This window comes from Gorilla gorilla, chromosome 2 (assembly GCF_029281585.2).
Source record: "Gorilla gorilla gorilla isolate KB3781 chromosome 2, NHGRI_mGorGor1-v2.1_pri, whole genome shotgun sequence".
NCBI lineage: Eukaryota > Metazoa > Chordata > Mammalia > Primates > Hominidae > Gorilla > Gorilla gorilla.
This window is the reverse complement of record NC_086017.1, coordinates 196,417,001-196,437,548: the sequence shown is the minus strand read 5'-3', so window position 1 is coordinate 196,437,548 and position 20,548 is coordinate 196,417,001. Positions and strand designations below refer to the sequence as shown.

The window sequence follows — 20,548 nt, the reverse complement described above, 5'->3', positions numbered from 1 at the left end:
AGAACATTACGTATAATGTTATGTGTAAAAACGAGGGAAATAAGAATCTATTTACACTTTTATATTTCCTTACACATATATCAAGAGACTCTGGAAAGATACATGGAAAAATAATAGCCGTGGTTTGGGGACCCTGAATGGGAGCTGAATGGATGGAGGACTGGCTGGAGTGGGAAGTTGATACGTTTCGGTCTTGGAAATGTGAATATATCATCTATTCAAAAAATTCCTATGGTTGGAAAGAAATTTTAATGACACCAGTTGTCATACAACGATTTACCAAGTCTACTACATGTCAAGCAGGCACTATCCTAGGCACTGACAATATGGCCCTGAACAAGACAAAGTTCTTACATTCTAGAGGGAAAGACCAAATATATATCCTACATACACAACACACACACACATACACACACAGGCATACGTATATGTACATTTTTTAATTTATAAAATAAATACTGCCAGGTGGCTACTTAAAAAAAAAAAAGAAGAAAAGAAAAGGCCAGGCGCAGTGAGTGGTTCACGCCTGTAATCCCAGCACTTTGGGAGGCCGAGACAGGCAGATCACCTGAGGTCAGGAGTTCGAGACCAGCCTGACCAACATGGAGAAACCTCATCTCCTTACTAAAAATAAAAAATTAGCTGGGCATGGTGGCGCATGTCTGTAATCCCAGCTACTGGGGAGGTTGAGGCAGGAGAATCGCTTGAACCCGGGAGGCAAAGGTTGCAGTGAGCCAAGATCCCACCATTGCACTCCAGCCTGGGCAACAAGAGTGAAACTCCGTCTCAAAAAAAAAAAAAAAAAAGGTAAATTAGGTTAAAAGAAAAAAAGTGTTATGGTGGAAGTGGAGTAGGGTGCCATTTTAGTTAGGGTAGTCTGGGAAGGCCTCTCTGAGGAGGAGCTATTTGAATAGAGACCCGAATGAAGGCTGGGAAGAAACAATGAGGGGGAAGAGCTTTCTAGGCAGCAGCTGCCCTAAGGCAAGAGCAGGTCTGATGTGTTCAAGAGAAAGCAAAACACCTTTGTAGCTAGAGCAACCTGAGTGAGAACAATGGCAGACAATGATGTAAAACACATGCTTGAAAGCCAGATCCTGAGGGCTGCTTTGTAGGGCACGAGCAGTGGTCTGGATGGTATGGGCACCTACTGGAGGTTAAAAACATTGTTTTCAAAGGGGCTTGTTACGATGCGGCTAGTACACACCTGTATGGCCTTCCAGGTTGTTAAAAGACTGAAATATTTCAAGTCCCATGAGAAAAATAGCTGCTTCCCTAGTAACAATGTCACCTGCCACACTGGCTTCTTTCCCAGGACACCCCCCAGCCCTCCACTCGTTCTCATCAACCAACAAGTAAATGAGGAACTTGGCCCAGCAGAAGCTATTGACTTGGAGAAGTTAATCAGCTCAAGAGGCTAGAATCATGAGATTCAGAAAGCTAGAGGGTGAGTAAAGGTTTTCAGTTCATTGTAGCCCTAGAGCCTTAGGACAACGCGTCCTGGATTCCATCTCACCGAGATTCAGCTGGGGCCCAGCACCAACATCTGGGCTCCCGCTCAGTACAGCAGAAACAAGAAGCAGGATAGAGAAACAGCCTGAGGTCTGAGATGAAGACAGAGGAAGGGGAAACCCAGTGAACGTCTATATAAATAATCTCTCTTCTGAGCACTCCTCCAGTGATTTGAAAGGCTACTGGCTAGGCCGGGCGTGGTGGCTCACGCCTGTAATCCCAGCACTTTGGGAGGCCGAGGCGGGCGGATCACGAGGTCAGGAGATCGAAACCATCCTGGCTAACACGGTGAAACCCCCTCTCTACTAAAAAAAAAAAAAAAAAAAAAAAAAAAAATTAGCCGGGCATGGTGGCGGGCGCCTATAATCCCAGCTACTCGGGAGGCTGAAGCAGGAGAATCACTTGAACCCGGGAGGCGGAGCTTGCAGTCAGCCAAGATTGTGCCACTGCACTCCAGCCTGGGCAACAGAGCAAGACTCCGTTTCAAAAAAAAAAAAAGAAAAAGAAAGGCTACTGGCTAATTTGACCTTTTATATAGTTAAAAGTCATATAATTGTCATGTACCAGGTTTTTTAAAAATGCATTGTGGTAAAAGGGAAATAGAAAATGCCAACCTTTCCAACACCACATGCGACCTTAACGTTCTCATGGCTGCATTAATAAAGTCAATATGTTTGTGTAACAATGTGTAGTTCCTGGATCCTAATCTCAGGACAGAACAGCTGAAACACGGCAACTCTAATTTCATATATGAAACACATTTTACGCACCATAGTACTGGGAATTTAGTCTGAAAAATCCATACAGATGTCAAATCTTAAGAAAACAGATTTCTCCGAAGTTGCGTGAAACCTCAGGCTGCTTGCCACTTCTGTTTTACAAAGTTCTTCCTCTTTGAAAATACATTCTGCTGCTCTTAAATCTTGGATCCCAACATCTTGTTACAGGATATTAAGTTCTACTTTATTCTCATTCTTTTAATTTCTTTGAACATCAAAACCTCCAATTTAATCATCTGAAAGACTGCTAAATATTTGCTAACATGAATCTGTAACTATGAACCTAAAGCAGAGGAAAAGCAACTGGAAAGAACATGAGGATAAATCTAAGCACTGCTTAGAAACAATCTCTCGGCATTAGGTACATACTCACTTTTATTTTCTAACTGTAAACACTTTCACTCAACATAAGACATTAGAAATCATTTCGTGCACACAGGACCTGTTTTAGCAGCACACTTGCTGAAACACCTCACGGCTTTCTTTTCCATTAAAAAAAATTAAACTACTGCTGAGTGCTGAAACTTTCTTTTCAGCAGTTCTAATCCCTAAGATTTAGAGCCAGGTAGAAACTTGATTTAATCTTTGATGGAAATTATTCTTACAATCCTTTTTATATGAAAATGTCATAATAGTTTTTTTTAAAAAAACTACTTACACCAAGCTGAAGTCTGAACAGACAGCATGGAACTACCAGCAGCCGCCAGTTTCCTCACAGACTAAACTAAACTTTGCTCCCTTCCTGGCTGTTTCTGGATCAGGTTCACACTGATACACATTTACAGTGGCCTTGGAAGCTACCAACCAACACAGCGAGGTGGGAGGGTTTGTTACTCTAACTCTTGTTTGATAACTGCTTATCAGCAATTTCTCAAAGGTCGACTTGAATGTGTTTAAAGAGACAAATGTAAGGAAGATTATAAGGAAAGCCTGAAAAATCTTATAATCTCCGATGGCTGGGCTTTGGTTTCCGAGGGGATTTCTTTCCCATATGTTCCTGGAAAAAAGAAAAAAGAAAAGGATAGTCCTCTGAGCTTCAAATATCTTGCTTTCCTCTCATAAAACTTTCCCAGCCACCTGCAGTGGCTCTCGCCTGTAATCCCAGCACTTTGAGAGGCTGAGGCAGGCGGATCACCTGAGGTCAAGAGTTCAAGACAAGCCTGGCCAACATGGTGAAACTCCGTCTCTATTAAAAATACAAAAATTAGCTGGGTGTGGTGGCGGGTGCCTGTAATCCCAGCTACTCGGGAGGCTGAGGCTCCTTTTTGAAACTCCATTTCAAAAAATAAAAAACAAAAAAACAACTTTCCCTTCCTCCTCAGAATCTATACATTGTACAATCATGGCAGAAAAGGGCCAGAAAGTTGTTTCTCCACTATAGTCCTCCCCCATCTCCATTCTCCCTGACTTTTTTACTAGTGAAAGAACAACTCAAAGTTCTTGGTAAACGTAGTACTTTCTGACATTCAAACCACCGGCTGATCTGATGTAAAGTGAGAACATGGATCCCAAATTCTATTCTTTGCAAGATAAAATATGATACTGCTTCATCTCTTGCCACATTCCTAAGCTTCTTTCCCTTCTGAGCTACCATATTTCTTTATTTCATTCCTTCTTTCCTTCCTTCCCTCCCTCCTTCCCCCTTCCTTCCTTCCTTTCTTCCCTCCCTCGCTCCCTCCTTCCCGCTTCCTTCCTTCCTTTCTTTTCTTTCTTTTTTCTGACAGAGTCTCACTCTGTTGTCCCGGCTGGAGCGCAGTGGCACGATCTCGGCTCACTGCAACCTCTGCCTCCCAGGTTCAAAGGATTCTCCTGCCTCAGCCTCCCGAATACCTAAGACTACAGACGCCCGCCACCGCGTCCAGCTAATTTTTGTACTTTTAGTAAAGACGGGGTTTCACCATGTTGACCAGGCTGGTCGCAAACTCCTGACCTCAGGTGATTCGCCCGCCTTGGCCTCCCAAAGTGCTGGGATTACAGGTGTGAGCCACCGCGCCCAGCCTTGTAATTTCTACCATTAGCCTTTGAAGCAGCAACCATTTATTACATACTTACTGCACTAATCACTTTATGAACATTATTTTATTCTCTCCCAGGCAATAAATTTGGAGATCATCTTCAATTCTTTTCAGTCTGACTCTCTGAGTCCAATTTGACCCCTTCACTATCCTGGGGATCTTCTGCAACAAGCACCGTGATAGGCAAAATAATGCACCCCTCAAAGATGTCCATGTCCTAATCCTGAGAACCTGTGAATATGTTACCTTCCATGGCAAAAGGGACTTTGCAGATGTGATTAACGTTTAAGGACTTTGAAATGGGGAGATTATCTGGAGGAGTCCAACCTAGTCACATGAATCCTTAAAAAGCAGTGAACTTTTCCCTCCCAGCTGTGGTCAGGGAGATGTGATAGGAGGACTTGACTAGCTCTCGCTGGCTTCGAAGATGGAGGAAGGGGCCTCAGAGGACTGCAGGTGGCCTCTAGAAGCTAGGAATGGCAAGGAAACTGATTTTCCCCAGAGTGTCCAGCCCTGATGACACCCTGGTTTAGCCTAGTGAGACCCATGTTGGTCTTTTGACCTACAGAACTATAAGATAAACTTGTGTTGTTTTTAAACCACGAAGTTTTTGATAACTTGTTATGGGAGCAATAGAAAAATAATACAGGTACTTTAATTTCAAGCTCCTTTAAAATATAATACTCAAGACTGAACAGAATACTCAAATGAAAACTGATGCAGAAAAAAAGTTGTGGAACTATCAAATTCCTTAATCTGGATGCTGTACTTTTATAAATGCGAATCAAGATTATTTCAGATTTTTAAAGCATTATACTCTTAACTTAGTAGCCTCCTAAGTCTTTGGCCCATGAGCTACATTAAACCAAGTGCCTAGCTGTACCCTCATTTTTTTTTTCTTTCCTGTGTTGGGATCAAACACACACAAGTTTCCCAAGTGTGAATCCTGGTTCTATCCCTTACTTGCTGAGTGATTTTAGGTAATTTGCTTAACCTCTCTGGGTCTCAGCTGACTCATCTGTAAAACGGGCACAATATTTCACCTACTTTTTAGGTAGGATGAAGTGATGTAGCTCATACAAAGTACTTGGACCTGTGCCTGGAACATAGTAACTGCTGGGTAAATGTCAGCTGCTACTGTAAGGAGGGGCTTTCTTGTGGGAGCTAAGGAACAGGCTAAGATTCGTGTCTGGATCAATAGATAAGCTGCTACAGGGCAGAGGTGCCCTGGAGAACAGGAGCCACTCTAGATTCTGCTAAAATCCTGGGGGCGTGGTGGGGTTTGAGGCTTTTAAGTATATGTGGAAAGGGCTTGAGCTGATCCTAGTTGGATTTCATGGGTCTGAGAATCCCACTTTCCCCTGGAGTTGCAAAGTAAACACTTGCTACCTGCCAGGCACTGTGCTAGCAATGAATCCATCTGACAAGACTCCTATTCTGCCGGGACTGACATTCCAGCAGGAGGGTGGAGAATAGACAAACCAGGAAATTTCATGGGGTGCCAAGTACTGTGATGATAAGAGAACAGGGTGACTGGGGAAAACTCAATATTCAGGACTCACTGAGAAGGAGGGAAGTTTGAGCTGAGAGGAACATGAACTGAGGAGTGAGGGGAAGAAACAGTGTTTCAAGCGAAGGAACCAAGTGTGAAGCAAGTAGAAAGGAACAGTGTTTCAGCCAAAGGAACAGCCAATGTAAAGGTTCAGAGGCAAGAATGACCTTGGCTTGCTCAAGAACCAAGAGGAAGAAGGCCAGTGTGGCCAAAGCAGAGATCAAGGACCAAATGTGAGGCCCAAAAAAGTAGTCAGGGACCCTGTAACTGTGGGGAGAGGTTTGGATTTCATACACTGAGATGCCATGGGAAGGTTTTCAGCAGCCAAAGGACAGAATGTGATTGACAAGGGAACACTTGAACCTGACAGGAAGCTGGTCCTGCCCAAAGCCTCTGCTTCAAGTTCCAGAATCCCCTTCACAGCCAGTCTGATCATACCTGGTCCTTCTTACCTTCTCAGCTTTTAACCACCCCTCTACCTCCCAAAACCAAATAGGCAGTTTTGAGGTGACCCTGAGCCAAGGTAGCAGTCTATGAGGAGGAGAGAGCAAGGGATGCAAAGCGACACATGTGACGGCTGCAAGTTCCTCTTTGTAGTAGGCTGAATGGTGGCCCCTCAGAAAGAACCCATGTCAAATCCCCGGAATCTATGAATGTGACTGTATTTGGAAAAGGAGGCTTTGCTGATGTGACTAAGGATCTCAAAATGAGATCATCCTGGATTATCTAAGTGGGCTCTAAATCCAATGACCTGTCCTTGTAAGAGAACCCCCTCATTCTTTTCTCAATTAATTTTAGAGATGAAACACAGGGTCCTACATTTGGTTTTAGCCCACTTTTCCAAACTATTAAGATCATTTTGAATCATGCTGGCTGTCCTCTGTCATAGTAAGTAACTTTTTCAGCCTAACTACGTCTACTTAATGACCATGATTTCACCCAAATTATTAGTAAATAAACATTGAACAGTCAAGATTGAGAATAGAGTTCTGAAACATGTTATTAGAGACCTTTAGTTTGATACTGATCCACAAATCAATATTCTTTGGGTGCACATGTTTGATCAGCTACAAAACCACCTATTCTCATACAGCTTATATTTTTGTAGTTCCTCAAATATGTCAGGAGAACAAAATACCTTATAAGTAAAGACATGTCCACAGCATCCCAATCTTGTCAAACTCTAATGGAAATGAAGATGTAGTTTGTTTGAGCATTTTTTTTTAATTGTGCCGGTTCTTAGTGATTATCATTTTTTTAAAGAGTTTACAAACTATAAGTTAATTCTTTTTTCTAGAAGTCTCCTTGAGGTTAAAAGGAAGTTTACACAAATGGAGGAAATGACATGAATCTCTGTCTCAAAATAGGAGATATAAGTGGAGGAGAAAAGTAGGGGAACATTAGAAAAGAAAGCATGGCGGAAGGGGCAAGCATGGTGTGCCCCTGGGAGAGGGAAGAAACCAGGCTGGTCATAGCAAGGGTAGTTGTTGAAAAGTACTGGGAAATTGGAATTGAAACATAGAATGTAAAGTCTAGAAAAAGTGACTAGGATTTAAAATTAAAAATATCAGAAAATGGGAGGAATCAAAAGATTTTAAAGCGAGAAAATAAAATAATAAAGGTGCTTTAATAAACAACCTAATTGAAAAGTGGGCAAAGTACATGAACAGTTCAGAGAAGAAATATAAATGGCTCTTAAATATATAAAAAGGCACTCGGCTGGGCGCGGTGGCTCACGCCTGTAATCCCAACACTTTGGGAGGCCGAGGCAGGCGGATCACGAGGTCAGGAGATAGAGACCATCCTGGCTAACATGGTAAAACCCCGTCTCTACTAAAAATACAAAAAAAAAAAAAAAAAATTAGCCGGGCGTGGTGGCGGGTGCCTGTAGTCCCAGCTACTCTGGAAGCTGAGGCAGGAGAATGGCGTGAACCCAGGAGGCAGAGCTGGCAGTGAGCTGAGATCGCGCCACTGCACTCTAGCCTGGGCGACAGAGCAAGACTCCGTCTCAAAAAAATGAATAAATAAAAATAAAAATAAAAAGACACTCAACCTCACTCATTATAAGAGAAATCAAAATTAAAAGTACAATGATGTCATCTTAACCTATATTTTCACCTAACAAATTGGCAAAGTTAAAAAAGTTTCATAAGATACAATGTTGGTGAGGTTATGGGAAAATAATGGAGGATAAATTGATAGAACCTCTCTGAAGAGCAAATTGGCAATCAAATTATGAACACATACACTTTCACCCAGCAATAACTAAAAACATACACATGTACATGAATATTAACTGCAGCATTGTTGGCAAAAGAAAAAGATGGAAATCAGGAAGGAACTGGTAAATTAAATTATAGTACAGATATCAAATAGGATACTGGAATTTAAAAATTAGGTGACTGTGGCCGGGCACGGTGGCTCACGCCTGGAATCCCAGCACTTTGGGAGGCCGAGGGGGCAGATCACCTGAGGTCGGGAGTTCGAGACCAGCCTGACCTACACTGAAAAACCCCATCTCTACTAAAAATACAAAATTAGCTGGGCGTGGAGGCGCATGCCTGTAATCCCAGCTACTCGGGAGGCAGAGGCAGAATTGCTTGAACCCGGGAGGTGGAGGTTGCGGTGAGCCAAGATCGCGCCATTGCACTCCGGCCTGGGCAACAAGAGCAAAACTCCGTCTCAAAAAAAAAAAAAAAAAGGTATGCCAAATGTAATGTGGTACGCTGGATTAGATCCTGGAATAGAAAAACTACAGTCATGGAAAAACTGGTGAAAACCAAATAAAGTCTGACTTTTAGTTAATAGTCATGTACCAATGTTAATTTCTTAATTTTGATAAATGAGCCATAGTTATGTAAGATGTTAACATCAGGAGAAGGTGGGTAAAGTTTCTACAGGAACTTTCTGTACTATCTTAGCAGATTTTCTATACATCTCTATTTCAAAAACAAAAAGTTTATTAAAACAATAGATAGACTTTTTTACCAATAAACAGACATTTTAAAAATTATTAGAGCAGCTATCGTGAAAATGGCTTGGAGAAAGGAGAAGTTAGAACCAAAAAGGTCAGATGGACAACTGTGGGAGTAATCTTGGCATGAGGTGACGAGGGCCTACATTAGGGTAAAGATAATGAAATTACAGTGAAAATAATCAAATATAAAATGTATTTCAAAAGAAAAAATAAAAAATACTTGCAATATCAAAGAGAGATCAGAACAGTGACACCAGTGACAAAAGACAGAAATGAGATGAAGGGAGTGAGATTCATTTAACTCATTCATTCAATAAATATTTGTTGGTACCTACTGTGCAAGGCGCTGGGGATGTGAGACTGAGTTTATAAAGGCAAAGTGTGAAGTGACTCTAAAATGTCCTAGTTGAATTGTCCAAAAGGCATCTGGATACACAGTATGAGAGAACAGAACTGAGATAACTGAGAAAGATTATACAGAGTGAGGAAGGAGCGGCCAAAACTGAGCTGTGAAATATAAACACACGGTAATACCAGAGAAGCATGGAAAACAGAGTAGGGATGGACAGAGGATTTTGAAAAGGAGCAGGATGGTGTAATTTCCTGGCAACCAAGACAAAAGAAAGATCTAGGAAAAAGGGTTCCATCAAATGCACTGTCTAAGAAACAAAGATACACAAAAGACGACAAGATGATCACAAAAAGAGACAGAGACCACTGATGGCCAAAGTCACCCAAGAAACTTCTTTCACTTTCAGTAAAGCCTAAACGGAACCCAGATTACAGAAGTCAACATTTTCCTAGAAGAAAGCCCTTCTGATTTAAAGGCCTTTGGCAATTAGAATTCCACTTAACGTGCTCCTCAAACTGGGGTATATGAAGCCGCAGAACAGATCTTTCTGTAGTATCAACTTTATATAGGGGAAAATATATTGAAACAGAATGAAAAATGCAAATTTTATGTGAGCTTTTAAAGACAAATCCTGACATTTCAAGCATAGAATGTCCTTACAGGAGGTCGTCTTCCTATTTCTAGGGCTATAAATTGACTTACCATTTCTGTAAGGGGATACTTGGGTAGAAATTAAAGAAGCACTTATATAATAGCCAGCTATAGGAAAATGTGTACTTGCTATTAAAACTCAGTCACGGCCGGGCGTGGTGGCTCACGCCTATAATCCCAGCACTCTGGGAGGCTGAGGTGGGCAGATCACCTGAGGTCAAGAGTTCCAGACAATCATGGCCAACATGGTGAAACCTTGTCTCTACTAAAAATACAAAAATTAGCCGGGTATGGTGGCGCATGCCTGTAATCCCAGCTACTCGGGAGGCTGAGGCAGGAGAATTGCTTGAACCCAGGAGGCAGAGGTTACAGTGAGCCAAGATTGAGCCACTGCACTCCAGTCTTGGCAACAGAGTGAGACTCCACCTCAAACAAATAAACAAACAAACATCAAAAAACTCGGTTACTTATAATAAAAAAATAAGAATATGGCCACATGTGGCAAATCACAATAAACACTTTGTATTCAAAGGAGAAAAATAATGAAAAAAATCTTGAATGTATCGTTCATATTTACCACTATTTTGCTATTGAGTCTCATTTATTATGTATCCTATATGTCTGTAGCTACAGCTTAGCTACATGCTGAGAGTTACAGAACTGACTATATCCAGATGCTTAATGAATGCTATTTGATAGTGTTAAATATGCATTGAGACTCAATCAATACTATACACACACATACATATGTAAAACACGAGTGCATGGTATGTGCATATCTGTGTGTGCATATATATAATATACACATGTGTATGTGTGTGCACGCATATATATTATACACACATATGTATATATACATGCATGTATATATGCACGCACACACACACATGCACGACTGTCACATACTATAGGTGTTAATTCCAGAATTGGTACTATGCTTCCAATCCTAATTTATATAAAAAAACTGAGACCCTGACTTAAGTGTAGTACACAGTATACCAGTAAAATGAAAATGCAGTTTTAATCTGTAATTCTCTGCCAAATAAATTAAAATACAAATTTGGCATTAGATTTTCATAAACCAGGGTAAGCATGAGTTTGAAATCGTTGCTCTCATATTTTCCATCTAATTTAAAAAATCCTCAGCCTGCAAGCCGGAAGGTAATACTCCCACCAAGTAAAAATTTCTTTTAAATTTGTATATGAGAAAGCCATTAGAATGGTAACTGTGGAGGTAATGTCCAGAAGCTTCCTGAAAATGCCATGGGAAACCTATGTCAGATTGTAATTTTTCTAAAATCAATCATCTAGTCTGATGTCATTTGAATGGAGAAATTAATATTATCATTTATTAACCTAATGTAATTCTGAATGAGATCTCTACTGTTTAAAAGAAAACCAATTTTAAGAGTAGTCAAGATAAACTAGCTCGTTTCTTAAGGTTTGCCTTTCTACACTAAAAGTCACTTACTTAGGCCGGGCACAATGGCTCATGCCTGTAATCCCAGTACTTTGGAAGGCTGAGGTGGGTGGATCACCTGAGGTCAGGAGTTTGAGACCAGCCTGGCCAACATGGTGAGACCTTATCTCTACTAAAAATACAAAAATTAGCTGGGTGTGGTGGTGGGTGCCTGTAATCCCAGCTATTCAGGAGGCTGAGGCAGGAGAATTGCTTGAATCCAGGAAGTGGAGGTTGCAGTGAGCTGAGATCGCGCCACTCCACTCCAGCCTGGGCGACAGAGCAAGACTCCTTCTCAAAAAAAAAAAAAAAAAGTTACTTACATAGCAAATAGTTTTCATTACTCCATCTTGTATACATTATCTGAAAACAGTCCCTGAGGCTAAGAAACAAAAAGCCAATGCAATACCCAACTTGGAAGACAGAATTACAGCTCCCATAAGTAATTCATTTCACTTAAGCTGTGGCTTTCACAATTAATAACAACTACGGGGCATGTTGTCACTTTTTAACATTGCCTACTACCTACAACTCTCTGCTGTCACATTGTCAAAGAATTTTGACATTATCATGTTTCGAGAAAGCAAATCTGAATTGATATCCTAGGGAATAATTATTTCTTTTCCTACTTAACATTCATAATTAGGAGGTTGGTAGAATTCTCAAATCTTGTTGATTTAAATATATGTAGAGAACGTGAATCGATACAAACACTTTAGATGTCAGTTAAGTGAAATAATTAATACCACCATGCAATTTGGTATCTAGCCTAGAAGGACTGAAGAAGCATTCACCTATAACTAGCAATTCTACTCCCAGGCACACACACTAGCAGAGCTTCCCAACTGGTGTGCCAAGGCACCCTAGTATGCAATGAATGGGTGACAGGTGTGCCCAGATATGGAACTCAGCTCTCTAGTTAAGCAGAAGCCCCCAGGCCAGGACATAGCTTTACTTCTTTAACCTGGTGTATTGCACACATATCATCTATCATTTTCTATGTGTGCCGTGACACAAAAAAGGTTAGGGAACATTGATGGAGAAATGATTGCATATATGTGGTAGATACAAACACAGGAATATATGTATACTTAGGTGCAATGTTTGTAATAACTAACAACTGAAACATCACAATGTTCACCAATCAACTCATCTGCTAAGAAATTGTGTAATACTCCTACAATGCTACATTATACAGCAGTGAAAACTAATGAGGAATGCTATAAGCGTTGACTTGGATAAATCTAAGGCTATAATGTAGATTTTTTTTTAAAAAAGGCATGTCCCAGAAAAAGACATACAATAGGATTTCATTTTTATAAAGTTCAAAAACATGAAAAACTAATCAATATACTGTTTAGGGATATATAGAAATGTGATAAAACCATTGAGAACCGCAAGAGAATTATTAACACAAAATTTAAAACTCTGGTTACTTCTGAGGGTACAAGAAAAGTATAGAATCAGGAATGAGCCCACAGGAGACACTAGAAGTAATGGTAATATTGCTTTCTTAAACTGGGCTGTAGGTACACAAATGTTCTCTGTATAGTTATTCCATAAGCCTTACAGATGTTTTATAAATATTTTATATCTACTCAACATTTAATAAACATTTTTTAAAAGCTCTATTTTGTCCAAAGTAGATAACGAATGTATCTGCCATCTCTGCAGCAGTATGAGTCTGTGGAACAGGAGGGACTGAAAGCATAAATTATATAGAAACTTTCACAGAAGCCCCTACAGACTCACACAACTCCAACAAAAAAGATTTGAAAGCTACCAACATAATTAAAATTAAAACTAAATTCAATGTGCTATCATTTTATGAGGCACCATATGTGAGAATTTTAACATTAAATGAAATATGAATTTCAAGATTCAGGACTGAATAAACTGCCAGCCTAGGGATGAATAACTGCTCTTGCTATTTTCTAAACAGTCAACATTTCACTGTGTATCTACACCTCACAAAAGACATTTACAGAATGACAATACTTTAATTCATCATGTATATCCAGCAATGTTTGCTTAGTCAAATGACTGTCTGTCAGGCAGGTTTATAATGCTTCAAGAGCAAGAACTTGGTATGTTTCAACTGATATAACTACCAAGGATAACATACCACAGATGCTTTAAGAATTCCTTCCTGCCTGTACTCTGTCTCTTGTATTTTGTGGGCTGCACAATGGGAAGCCATTTTTTTTAAAGCATTGGATATTTTGCCAACCCAGAAGAGATATAATAAACCACAAAGGTATAAACTTAACTTCTAAATTAATTAAATTTATTATTTGTGATTTGAAATATTTAAAAAACCAGTTTGAACTCTCCCTTTAATATTAAAAAAATTAAACAAAAAGAACCACTTAAAAGCACATAGGTTAATGTTTACACAAAGGCAATTTTTTTGCTTTGCTTTTTTTTTTTTCTTTAAAGTTTTAACGGGTGAATGACCTTGCTGGAATTCCCCTGTCAGATCTGGAGTATCTATTTGGAACTTTCAAATAGAAACTACTTTCGTAAGTGGCATTAGAATGGTATGCCAAGTAGTATCTGTCTCAATACCTCGAACTTGAATGTTACACCACAGATGAATCAATAAACTTTACACAAAATGAAAGGTTTCCCTTCCCCACTTAGGCCATTTAAGAAGAGATCAAGTTTAAATATATTTGACATTATCAAGATGTAGGGTCAATTATACATAGAAAACTTCACATGTTTACCCACTTCAAGAAATTTACTCTTGATATGGCTTCAAGTTATTCAAAGACAGGTCTATTTTCAAGTCTGTCAGACATTTAACATATCATGCTAAAGTTAGAATCTGAGTCCATACGTAATTCCTGTGACCTTAGTATAACTACCTAAAAGTCTAGATAATATAAAGCATTTAACATTTTTGTTTTACTTTAGAATTTCTAAGATACCTATTTTCACTGACAGAAATCACTTCAGATTAACTATGAAAAGGCTTCAGGAAACCTTTCCTTTCCAGTATGAGCCAAGTATGAAACTAACCCTAAACCACTGAAGATCATTCCAGTCATAGGCAACAGGAAGGACAATTTAGAGCAGAAACAAAATATTTCCCCGATCTGGCCACAACTCTAGTTTCACCCTTGGCACTTCTCTCCCCCATTTTCAGAAGGCGAAAGAACAATAAAGATTGCCCTGGAATTTTAGCCTAGTCATCTAGCTTCCTCTCCAAAGCTGTTTTCAGGGCTGAAAAAACGTAACTCATATTTCATAATCTGAGTTTCTACAGAACATAGTGGTGTTTCAGAAGTTGACATGAAGGGCACACAAGAGTGAATGGAGAAAGAGTGGAGTATCAGGGAAATCCAGCAAAGGAAGCACTGCTTTTTAATATTTTTCCTAGAATATTTCAATACACTATTTTATAACAGTGGCTGGAATATTTTCAATATTACAAGTCTTTTAACAAGAATGTTTAAACTGTTAACATGACATCATAATAATTATGGGATCAAATTAAAAACCCAGTCATCGTCCTTCCTGCCCAAGCTCACAATGTTTCCTATCCCTATTGTCTCCAATTTAGGATGGGATACTAACGCCACATATAACCTCAATCTTGATTTTTAAAATAAAACTGGAATTAAATTGTTGTGGTTGGGGACAGAGGGAGAGAAAAGACTAGATAATCAAATTGCTTTTTCCCAAGGACTTCTCTCTTCCATTTCTACCTCCCTACTCCCATCTAGTCAGCAGAACAAAAAAACTGTTTTTTCCTTTTTTGAGACAGGTCTGTCACCCAGGCTGGAGTGCAATGGTGTGATCTTGGCTCACTGCAACCTCCACCTCCCGGGCTTAAGTGAACCCCCTGCCTCAGCCTCCCAAGTAGCTGGGACTATAGGCATGTGCCACCACACCCAGCTAATTTTTGTATTTTTTGTAGAGACGGGGTTTCGCCATGTTGCCCAGCCTGGTCTTGAACTCCTGGGCTCAAGTGACTCGCACACCTCAGCCTTCCAAAGTGCTGGGATTAATGGTGTGAGCCACCCCACCCAGCCAAAAAAGAACTTTTGATGATGCTATTTTGGATATTAATAAAATATTTAACATAAAGAATTTGTAACTATTTCCTAACCTTTACTTTCCCAAACACTTTCTTTAAAAGTTATTGCAATATAGAGAGATGTCTGAAAGGATATTAATAAAAATGTTGGCATCCCAGGAGGTGGGGAGTGGAATTTCAAGAACATCTCTTCTTTTATTTTTTACATATTTTAGCTCAAATATATTTGTAACCAAAAAATTCCAATAAAATAATTTTTTTTCAATGCAAAGGTTTTTCTGTGAAGTTATCTATCAAACAGTAAACTCTCAAATGCAAAATCAAGAAGCACTTTGCCCTCTAAGATACAATTTCATTTTTATAAGTAAGCAAAAATATATTGCCTTTCTGTTCAGGGCTTTCTCTAATTGATCTTCTATATCTTAATGACTCACAAATTAATATCTCCTATTCAGAACTTCCCTCTTTCTCACTTTTCTGTGGTTAGTTTTGATGTATCTTAGCCAAAAATATTAATATAATAATAGCAATATATATTAATCCACTGTTCTGAACACTTGATAATTTAATCCTCACAACCTGTGAGATATTTCTAGTGAAAAGATACACTGTTATCCTCATTTTACAGATTAGGTCCCTGAAAGTAAAGGTGGTTAATATCCCATTTGCAATAGGGTACACTAACAAAATTTGTTAAGTGTTATAGTGAAACAATTTGCTTGTTTTGGATTTCTTTGGAAGCCATTCCCAAAGGAATGATACTTGGAGGAAAGGGATATTTGATTTTGTTATTTTCATTATGTATTTCCATATTTTTTCCCATGATTTTTCTAATGCAGTCGTTCTCAATTAATGGTCGCTGGACCAGCGGTATCAGCATCACCTGGAAGCCTCTTAGAAATGCAGATTCTCAGACCCCAACCAGACCTACTGAATCAGAAACTCTAGGGTAGAACCCAGCAATCTGTTTTTGTTAGGACATACACACATACATTCCCTCCCCTTTTTGTTAAGTTACTCCTCTAGGGTGGTTCTGATGCATACTAAAGTTTGAGGACCATTGTTCTATGTGTAATATATTTATAGTTTTTTTTTTTTCTTTTTTGAGTTGGAGTCTTGCTCTGTCACCCAGGCTGGAGTGCAGTGGTGCGATCTCAGCTCACTGCACCCTCCGCCTCCCAGGTTCAAGCAATTCTCCTGCCTCAGCCTCACGATTAGCTGGGATTACAAGTGCATGCCACCACACCTGGCTAATTTTTTTGTATTCTTACAGACTGGGTTTCACCTTGTTGGTCAGGCTGGTCTCAAACTCCTGACTTCATGATGCGCCTGCCTCAGCCTCCCAAAGTGCTGGGATTACAGGCATGAGCCACCGCACCTGGCCAACATGTATCAGTTATTTTTTAAAAATTGTGGCCAGGTGTGGTGGTTCACACTTGTAATCCAAGTGCTATGGGAGGCCGAGGTGGGAGGATCTCTTGAGGCCAGGAGTTTGAGACCAGCCTGGGCAAGAATATGAGACCCCATCTCTACAAAAAATGTTTAAAAATTAGCTGGATGTGGTGATGTGTACCTGTAGTCCTAGCTACTTGGGAGGCTGAGGCAGGAGGATCACTTGAGGCAGGAGGGTCACCTGAGCCCTGAAGTTCTAGGTTACAATGAGCTATTAACATGATTGCAGCACTGCACTCCAGCTTGGGTGACAGAGTGGGATCTTGTTTCTTTTTTTTTACTTTTCTTTTTTGAGACGTGGAGTTGCTCTCGCCCAGGCTGGAATGCAGTGGTGTGATCTCGGCTCACTGCAACCTCCGCCTCCTGGGTTCAAGCAATTCTCCCGCCTCAGCCTCCTGAGTAGCTGGGATTACAGGCATGCACCACGATGCCCAGCTAATTTTTGTATTTTTAGTAGAGATGGGGTTTCAACATGTTGGCCAGGCTGGTCTCAAACTTCTGACCTCAAGTGATCCACCCACCTCGGCCTCCCAAAGTGCTAGGATTACAGGCGTGAGCCACTGCCCCCAGTCAGAATGAGAACTTGTTTCTAAATAAAACAAATAAATTCTCATTTAGCCACATATTTCATGTATTGTGGTATAATCAATTTTTTTTACCACTTTTATTCCATGTCTTACAAGGGAGCACTCACTTGCATTTATTCCACATTTATTAAGCACCCTCTATGTGCCAAAGAATGAGTGCTTGAATAACCAATAGCCTAGGAAGAGAGGCAGAAATGTAGGATTCACAATGTCAGCTGGTAATACAGCCACAGAAGTGCACAGCATGCAGAGGAGGGGCAAACTGCAGTAGGTCAAGGACTGAATCTGGATCTCTTAGAAAATCTTGCACTCCACTTCTGAGAAACATTGTTTCTTGGCAACACATTCTGCTGCCCTAAACCCCAGGGATCCATGCCCAAAACAGAGGCATTGCCAGAGCAGCATTCCCCATCAGATAGGGATTAACAAACTCAGTAAGGTCATTCCTCCTTGGTTAGAGTGCAGAGGCCGTGAGAGACAAGTAGAGAAGGTAGCCAGTTTCTGGATTACCAAAGGGTCCAAAGAGCTTCCCAATTCTAATCTATCATTAACTTCACAATAATTCACCCTTCTTTTTTTTTTTTTTCACCACTACTTCATGTTTTTCATGTCTGTATCAGATATTTTCCAAAATTTTTACTTTTCAAACTTGGAAAGGAAACTGTACTTTTCCAAGTTCATATTCTCCTCCCTAATACTTTAATCACTATTCTGAATTTGGTGTTTACCTCTCCAAATAAAAATTGTACTATTGGCAGGGTGCAGTGGCTCATGCCTGTAATCCCAGCACTTTGGGAGGCCGAGGCGGGCAGATCACGAGGTCAAGACATCGAGACCATCCTGGCTAACACAGCGAAACTCCGTCTCTGCTAAAAATACAAAAAATTAGCTGGGCATGGTGGCAAGCGCCTGTAGTCCCAGCTACTCAGAAGGCTGAGGCAGGAGAATCGCTTGAACCCAGGAGGCAAAGGTTGCAGTGAGCCGAGATCACGCCACTGCACTCCAGCCTGGATGAAAGAGTGTGACTCCATTTCAAAAAAAAAAAAAAAACAAAACTTGTACTATTGTTCATTTTTGTGAAAATATGAAATGCTTCTGAAATTTGTTTTATTCTACATTTTCCCTTTTTTTTTTTTTTTTGAGATGGAGTCTCACTCTGTCTCTCAGGCTGGAGTGCAAAGGTGCGGTATCAGCTCACTGCAACCTCCACCTCCTGGGTTCAAGTGATTCTCCTGCCTCAGCCTCCTGAGAGCTGAAACTACAGGCACACACCACCACGCCTGGCTAATTTTTGTATTTTTAGTAGAGACAGGGTTTTGCCATGTTGAGTAGGCTGGTCTTGAACTTCTGGACTCAGATGATCTGCCTGCCTTAGCTATTTTTCTAATTTTCTATTTCTTTGTTATTTTTATTATGAAATTCAGAAAGTATGTCCATATGTACTGTTAGAATTTTATATTCATCTAACATACTTTCAAATGTACTTTTTCTCAGTGGCTATCAACAGGGGATAGGCCTTCTAATAATCATGCTGCTTTATAAACTGTCAGGCATTTTCATTAGAGAACTTTATTATCTATTTCTACTTTATTCAAAATATCATCCCACACTGATAGTTTGCATATAATTATGTAATCTATTTGCATCAAGATGCTTTTGATTTCAGCATACTATATTTCCACAATTTATATCTCATATATAATTACTTGATAAATGTTAATTTGTTTAGAAGTGCCCTGATTGCATTTAATCCCCTTCCTAGGGTAGCACAAAGTGGGAAATCTCTGCATTGTATAACCCCAAATACTTCTTCACTGGATAACTCTCTGCCAGGATAATATGAATCCTTCCTGCCCCTCAAAACATTAAAATCCCCAACAGAATCCTGCTGAGACAGAGCCAGAGGGGTAATCCCCAATTTCTGTCCAAGCATCTCTCTGCGTGACCCTTGAAACACACATGCATGGATAGACTCATAACAGCACAGCCAAAGAAACAAAATTGGAACTGATACTCGAGCTTCTATCTTCTGTCTGCATCTTGAAGAGTGAAAAGCAGCAGTAATTCTGGAGGGTCATGTAACCTGACTGGAGGAGGTAGCTACCAGTCAGAAGTATACAAGTAAATACTTCCCCTTGGCTTGCAGCCTGGGGCAAAGTTTAGTCAGTTTTCAGAATACCCAGTAGAGGAAGGAGTTCCTCTTCACGTGGAAAAATGGAATTCAAAAATCCCACTGTTTCCCCAGTTTCCTGAAATCACTCATGATACCAAAGACACAGTGGCTATTTACCCAATGCCTTTCTAAATAACATTTAGGCTCTTACAAGGCCAATAAGTTTCACAACTTATATTCAACATGATTTTTGAGACTGATCTATGTTGATACGTGAAGCCCTATAATTCATTGTTAAATTTTATTCCAGTGAATGAATAGTCCAGCAAAGCTCATTCATTCACTTTCCTTTTGATGACTGTGTAGGCTGTTTCCTTTTTTTTCTTTTAAAACAGTAATGCAATGAACATTTTTGTAGATTACTTGGGTAAGCATGAAAGACTACCATATTTTCTAAAACATGTGCCTAAGTATCTGCCCACTTCGCTTTCAACCAAAAATGTAGTTCTTTCAAAATAGCCAAATGAGAAGGAGAGGGGAGTCTAGACAATAACTAAAGGTCTACATACCAATTTGGGGGACTCTGAGACATCAGGGAACCTTGATGAGCCTGAGGACCTCCCCAAGCTGCCAAGAAAATAAGTAAAGGTGATTCTCAGTTGGGGCTTATGGTAGACACATGAGATTGCAGGATGATATGGTTTGGCTGTGTCTCCATTCAAATCTCAACTTCAATTGTATCTCCCAGAATTCCCATGCATTATGGGAGGGACCCAGGAGGAGGTAATTGAATCATGGGGGCTGGTCTTTCTCATGCTATTCTCATGATAGTGAATAATCTCTTATGAGATCTGATGGGTTTATCAGGGGTTTTCACTTTTGCTTCTTCTTCATTTTCTCTTGCCGCCACCATGTAAGAAGTGCCTTTTGCCTCCTGCCATGATTCTGAGGTCTCCCCAGCCATGTGGAACTGTAAGTCCAATTAAACCTCTTTTTCTTCCCAGTCTTAGCTATGTCTTTATTAGCAGTATGAAAATGAACTAATACACAGGATCAA

General features: G+C 40.0%; 1 protein-coding gene across 3 annotated transcripts in view; it reads right to left on the bottom strand.

Annotated features, from left to right (window-relative positions):
• MAP3K13 (mitogen-activated protein kinase kinase kinase 13) overlaps positions 1 to 20,548 on the bottom strand; it is a 198,227-nt gene that overhangs the window by 149,720 nt on the left and 27,959 nt on the right. The window contains exon 1 of one of the 3 annotated variants that reach the window (XM_019023671.4): positions 2,947 to 10,315. The exons of the other annotated variants lie outside the window; for them this stretch is intronic. The gene's annotated coding sequence lies outside the window, so the exon portion shown is untranslated. Of the gene's footprint in view, positions 1 to 2,946; positions 10,316 to 20,548 lie in introns of those variants that run through there. 3 annotated transcript variants of the gene reach the window in all.